Raw genomic sequence first — 6,792 nt, 5'->3', positions numbered from 1 at the left:
CTCAAAGTTCTTATACCCAACAGACACCAGGCGGACAATATTAAGTGAGCTCATCCAAAATGAATTGACTTTTGTATGCTGCACCAGATTTTGGTCTGCATGAGTGATACGTGTATGGGTTGTTTTGTTGTAACACCTTGTTTATTTATTAAAATTAATGAACGAATAGAACCCTAAAATACATAATAATATATAAAAGAATGTCTCCCATGAGCTAATTGTCATAATCTGGAAGTTGAGTGTTAAAAGTGTAGTTCCAGACTCAGTTTGTAAATATTTATGAAGACAGGGGCTCCGTGATAATTATTTGGATTTAATTTAAAAGGAAATAAGGTGGAAGGGCTGATTATGTCATAATTAAGATATTGGGGGCTGTTTTGTAAATTTTGTACCTAAGGTGTAAAGGATTTTAATGTTGAGGGTTTAAATGGTAATTATTGGATTTAATTTGAAGAAGATTTCCAAAGCAAGGGTTGAAAGTGTAAATTGTGGGCTTTCTGTGAAAAGAATCCTATGGGGAGGGACCATTTATGATATTATGGATATATGTTTTAAGGGTGTCAGGTATATATGTCATGCGAAACCCTAACCCTAGATGTTTCATTCAGCCGCCACCCTCACTCTATCTCTCTCTCCAGCCGCCATGTTTATCGCCGTCGGAGTTCACCGGAGCACCATCGTCAACTGCCTCCTTGTCGTTGAAGCTGGAGTCCTCCGCAACCACATCACCGACGAAGCTGCTGCCAGCGACGAAGTGCAATACAAGAAACCGACAGACGACTGTCGGTGCTCTCCTCCGGTGAACTGCGTTGTGTTCGCTACTATGCACGACGTGTGTGACTGGGAAAAAACCACTGTCGTGCCTCTCGTGGTTGCTGAAGACGAAGACGGACATGAGATATCGCTACTCTAACGGAAACGAAGGGGAAGCAAAATGACAGCGCCGCTGCCGCCGTTATCTCCGGTAGATGATGCCGCCGCGGTGCGTCTCTACGAAGGTAAATGGTCGCCAGTTCTTGTGGATAGCTCAGTCAAGGTGGTTGTCGTGTTCGTGGGGATTGTTGCTCCACTGTGAGCTGCTGCCACCTTCTTTTCCTCCTGCCACCGCCTGTCACACCCTAAAACCGGAACGGCGGAAACGTTCTGGGGTGGATGACGTCATGTCAAGTATCACAACACATGCATTATAGTAATCAAAGTACAACAAAACATTGCATTAATAGTAAAAATTTTACATTGTTTACATTACAAAGTATTAAGTAATACAGGCAAATATATATAAAGTACAGCAAGGTACTAAGCCATCTTCATCAACAGCTCCGGGGGTGTACCTGTCTAATTGTTGACCTGAGAATACAAGTTATTTGAAAAGCGAGTATCAGCATTTTTACAAATGCTAGTGAGTTCATAAGCATTTAGTGACATTTATTCAAATAACTTTATAAAGTAGTAGTTTAAGTGTTTACTGTGTATTAGAGTTCTTTCCAGAAAATCCTATATTTTCTTTAATAAAGCAGCCTTCTACCAAGACTGGTCAGTGTTAGGTGGTAAAAAGTCATTTTCCCTAAATTGCTATCATTATCAAAATACCGGATTTGATTATTGAGGAAAGCAAACGACATCAGGGAATAACATATGCCTCAGCAGTGAGGACTGCTGACTAAGGCAAGGAATCATAGACTACAAGAGAGTATCGAACTAACGACACGCCTAGTTCAGTCTAACAAGTAGAGACTCAGACCCCAGAAGGTACCAAATGAAAGGTACAGCTGGTAAGGTCTAAAACAGTGAAAGATAGACCCCAGATAGTATCAAATAAAAGATACGTCTTGTAAGGTCAAAAACAGTGAAAGACAGACCCCAGACAGTATCAAATGAAAGATTACGTCTTGTAAGGTCAAAACAGAGATAACAGACACCAGACAGTATCAAATGAAAGATACGTCTTGTAAGGTCAAAACAGTGTGACTCTGAAAATGAATTACCAGCATACAGTGTAAATTGTCGGTGAAATACCGTTACCTTAAAGCCAATGAATTATAAGGCAACCCGGGATACTCGTAACCATACTGACTAGAGTACCAGACACCCTACGAGCGTCTAAAATATGACATTTGTCACCCGTTGGCTTGGTAGGCCAGGACTGTAGCTAGCAGTCTGGGTGCGAAGTTGTCAATCCCGTATAGATCTATACACACAATGTCCGCTCTCCCTATAGGAGATTCTGGTTACCAACTAGACGACGGAGAAGGCAGTGTCCTGAAGATGCATCCCAAATAGTGGGTAGAGACTTCCAACAAGTGGGTAGTGTGTAAGTGTTGAACTAGAGGTAGAGACTTCCAAATAGTGGGTAGTGTGTTTCTAATGTAAGTGTAGACTAGAGGTAGAGACTCTTAACTGAACTGACTAGAGAATTTCCTGTATGTCCATACTCATATACATAATATATAACTAATAAATCAAACGACCTTCGGACGGCCATCCGATCCCACCAGACCACATCTCAACGAAGAAAAGGAAATAGGGCGGACGAGCCTTCCTAAGTCTTTCAATCATTACTTATATGTATCTATATACGCACAGACATACATCTAACTACGACTGGGTGTGTATTAAGTGGAAACATATCATTATGGTGTGAATTCATACAGTGTGGATAAACCGAGTCGTGAAGTATAAGCGTACCAAGTATAAGCGATATAGAAGCAATAACAGGTATAAGCGATATAGAGACAATAACAGGTATAAGCGATATAGAGACAATAACAGGTATAAGCGACATAGAAACAATAACGTGTATAAACACATCACGAAGTGAAAGCGTTATCGAGTAGGAGTTTAAAATACATGAAAGCGAAGCAACGGTATCTAGCAAGTAAAAGTATACGTCGTGAAAGGGTACTTTGATGAAAAACCTTTATACTCGGGGAAAATCACAATTTGTATTCTTTTGTAAAATATGTTTAAAACCTTTGGAAATCTTTCATAAACCAGTTTAGAATGAATTAAGATAAAACAGTATAAGTAAGAGTTTTGAAACAATTAAAAATCATTATAGTGTCCTACTCGGTAAAACAGTGTAAAGTGTGGTAAAATCTTGTGCATGCGGGTTATCAATCACATGTGATTGATATGATAACTGGCATGTTTAACTTGTATTCCCCCCTATAAAACATGTAAAAACATTTAAAAGGTTCATTAAGGGGTATGAACTCACCTGGTGTAAGTAGGTCCGACGAAGGTGCCTTTTGGGCGTTCGGTGTCACGCAAGGACTCGAACACACACAATGACCTATTTAACATATGATAACATATGTTCACATACAATTAGTATATTTAATACTAATTAAGCAAGTATATGCGCTCAAAGGAGCGGAAAACACTTTGGTTAAGTGTTTGGGGTGTCCCGGGTAGCGTTTAAAGGTGTGCATGGCTTAGGAATGGAGTTTACTCTCCGAGAGTAAACTCTAATTACCTAGTTTACGGCCCAGGGACTACTCACCATGAGTTTACGCCCATAAACTCATGGTGAAGGGTTCTAGTGTGTTTAAGGCTTCTAGCTTGTTCATGAGATTATTCTAAGTACAATTCCAAAAAGGCATGAGTGAGTTTAAGGCTTCTAAGGGCTTCATATAGGAGTTTACGGCCTAGGGACAAATCCTAAGGGAGTTTACGGCCGCAAACTCTCATATCATGGATTTAATGAAGTTTTAAGCCCTTAAATCATTCCTAGCATTTTATAAAAATAGTCTAAGGCCATTTGGGGAACAAAATCAATGTTTTGGGCATGTTTAAGGGTGTTTACGGCCCTGGTACATGCCTAGGCTGTAAACTCCTTTTGACCCTTCAATTTGTTGTGTTTAATTGATCCAAACCCCAAATACTAAGTCCCTAAATTATGTATGAAGCCTAAGGGTGTTTTAGGAGTGTGTTAGGGGCACTTTTGCAAGTTTGTGAGGTGTTTACGGCCTTGGCATATGACTGGGCCGTAAACTCCATTTTACACCCTAAATCCTTATGTTTAAATGATTTAAACCCAAGAGGATAAGCCCCCAATGTATGAATTAAGTCCAAGGGTGGTTTGGGAGTGTTTTTGGGGCTTTTTGACATGATTAAGAGGTGTTTACGGCCTTGGCATAATCCTGGGCCGTAAACTCTTTTTTAAGCCACAAAATGATTATTTTAAATGTGAAAACACTCCTAGGATAATTCATCTATTTATTTCCAAGCTTTTAGGGATTTTTGGGGGTCATTTTGGCCTTTATTTAGGGGTTTACGGCCTAAGGAGGAGCTTAGGACGTAAACTCCTCTTTCACAGCTTCTATGATCGATTTCTAAGCTATAAAGATGAATCAATATGTTTAGAATAAGCTAGGGTAAGTGGACTTACGATTTGGAAGCGTTTGGTTGCGGATTTGGGGCGAAAATGGGTCTAGAGAGAGAGTATAGAGAGAGAGTGTAAAAAGTCTCCAATGGACTCCACTCACCTTTATATAGGGTCCGAGTCGGGGCTCAGTGGAATTTTACTCGATACTGCCGTTAAACGGGGCTTTTGGTCGCACCCGATTTAGTGGTCGTAATAATAAAAACTAACTTTTCCAAATAAATGGAATTGTGTGTTGTGTGTTTTTATTCCCTTTCATCACGACTTAACGGCATATTAAACATAAACAACTGAAATGTTTATTTAATTGACGACCTCTAATTAACGGAACTTTTATAACTGGAATATTCCGTTAACGGTAACGGGGAAATGTAACGGAACAACTTGGGTTGTCACACCGCCTCTGCCGCCGTCAACCGCCACCAGGAGGGTGGCTGCGCTTCTGTTCCGAGTGTAGGCTGTGTGCGTGTTTTACTGCGTGTTTAGGTGTGTGTGGTTTCATTCCATTAGAAGCATGTGTGTGGGTGTTTATTTGGTCGGAAAAAGGGCATCACCACCACGTGCCACCGCCGGCCACCACAAGGGTGGTTGCGGGTGTGTGTTTACTTAGCGTGTGTGTGTGTGTGTATTATCGAGTTGTACATTGTAATGGTGCTAAAATAATAATAAGAAAACTTAAACAACCATCGTAGGGTGGTGGCTGCCGCCACCGGCCGCCGTGTCGGGTGGCGATGTGCTTTGATGGTGTTTTGACTCGTTTGGATGTTTGGACAAGGGAGGAAGAAACCTTAATGGGCCCAATGAGGCTTAATGGGCTTAATGAACCCTAATGGTCCCAATGAGGCTTAATGGGCTTAATGAACCCTAATGGGCCTAGTGAAACCTTAATGAGTCTAGTGAACCTTAATTGATCAAAAGACATATTAATTGGGCCTAATGGGGTAAGATGGTGTTGGAAACCCTAATTAGGGTTTAGAAAACCCTAATATTGGATTTATGGGCTTGGACTTATTGGGACCCACTTTTGGGCCATTGGAAGGGAATTGTGTGATTAAGCCAAATCACACCATATGACTTATTTAGAAGAATGATGGACTTAGTGGATTAAGTCCTTAATGGATTAAGTCTTTAATGGGTTAAGTGAGAAACACTTAACTCTAATCGGCATTTTATGTGAAAACCCTAATTTCACTTGGGTTTATTGTTGGGCCCTTCTATTGGGCCTTGATGATTTGGTTATTAATGGGCCATCCAAAGTCAAGCAATTGGACTAAAATACTTTAATGGGCCAAGGGTAAGGCCCATGTAAGGGGTTTGGGCCCAATTTAGAAAACCGGGCCATATGTTGGGTTTTGATTCCAATTTGACTTTGGGCCTATGGACTGGGCCTTGGGCTTAAATAAAGCCAAGCCTAGGGTAATGTAGTGATTATCCAAAGTATGTACTTATGGTTATGTAGTGAGACCCAATTATTAATTGGGAGATGTTTTGATATTGATAGACCGGGAATCTGTCATCCAGCGGGTGGGGTTGAGTCTTCAGGACTTCAACAGTGTGGGATGGAGTCTACGGGACTTCAGCAATGCCAGGTGAGTTTTCTCTCTATACTTTACCATGAATGGTAACTAGGTGTGACCGGAAGGTCTTATGTGTATGAATGAGTTATGAGACTTTATGTGATATGTGACCGGAAGGTCTTATATATTTATATGTGATATGTGACCGAAAGGTATTATATATTTTTATGTGCTATGAAGAGTATGTGATATATGTCTCTATGTGATATGTATATGTTATGTATCTTATAAGGTGCTTGGTATGGACCGGAAGGTCAACAGGGTATGGACCGGAAGGTCAGAAGTGTATGGACCAGAAGGTCGACAGGGTAGGACCGGAAGGTCTACTCGGATTGTGGGACCAGAAGGCCCCTGAGACACATTGACCAGAAGGTCTCGTAGAGCTGTAGCCTTGAGTGGCTTATATGTTGTATGTGGTATTTTGGGGAGCTCACTAAGAATGCGTTCTTACTGTGTGATGTGTTATGTGTTTCAGGTACATTGTTTCAAAGGAAAGGAGCCGGCTTGGTCGCAACACATCACACTATGTTTTCCGCATACTGGATTCTTGGGATTACACTCTGATATGGTTTTATGATACTCTGTTTGATTACTGATGCTTTGGTTTGACACAAGATATTATTATGAATGTTTTTATATTGATTGTTTTATGTAATAACTTATTTAAAAATGAAATTTTTGGCTTTGAATTTTGGGATGTTACAAGTTGGTATCAGAGCCTTGGTTTGAGGGATTCAGATATACTCTCGGGTGTGTCTAAACTCAAACTAAGGGCTTGGTATGAAAATTTTCAAAAGTAAAACCATTTTATAAAAAGGAGTTTGAAATGAA

This window comes from Lactuca sativa, chromosome 1 (assembly GCF_002870075.4).
Source record: "Lactuca sativa cultivar Salinas chromosome 1, Lsat_Salinas_v11, whole genome shotgun sequence".
NCBI lineage: Eukaryota > Viridiplantae > Streptophyta > Magnoliopsida > Asterales > Asteraceae > Lactuca > Lactuca sativa.
This window is presented reverse-complemented; position numbering follows the sequence as displayed.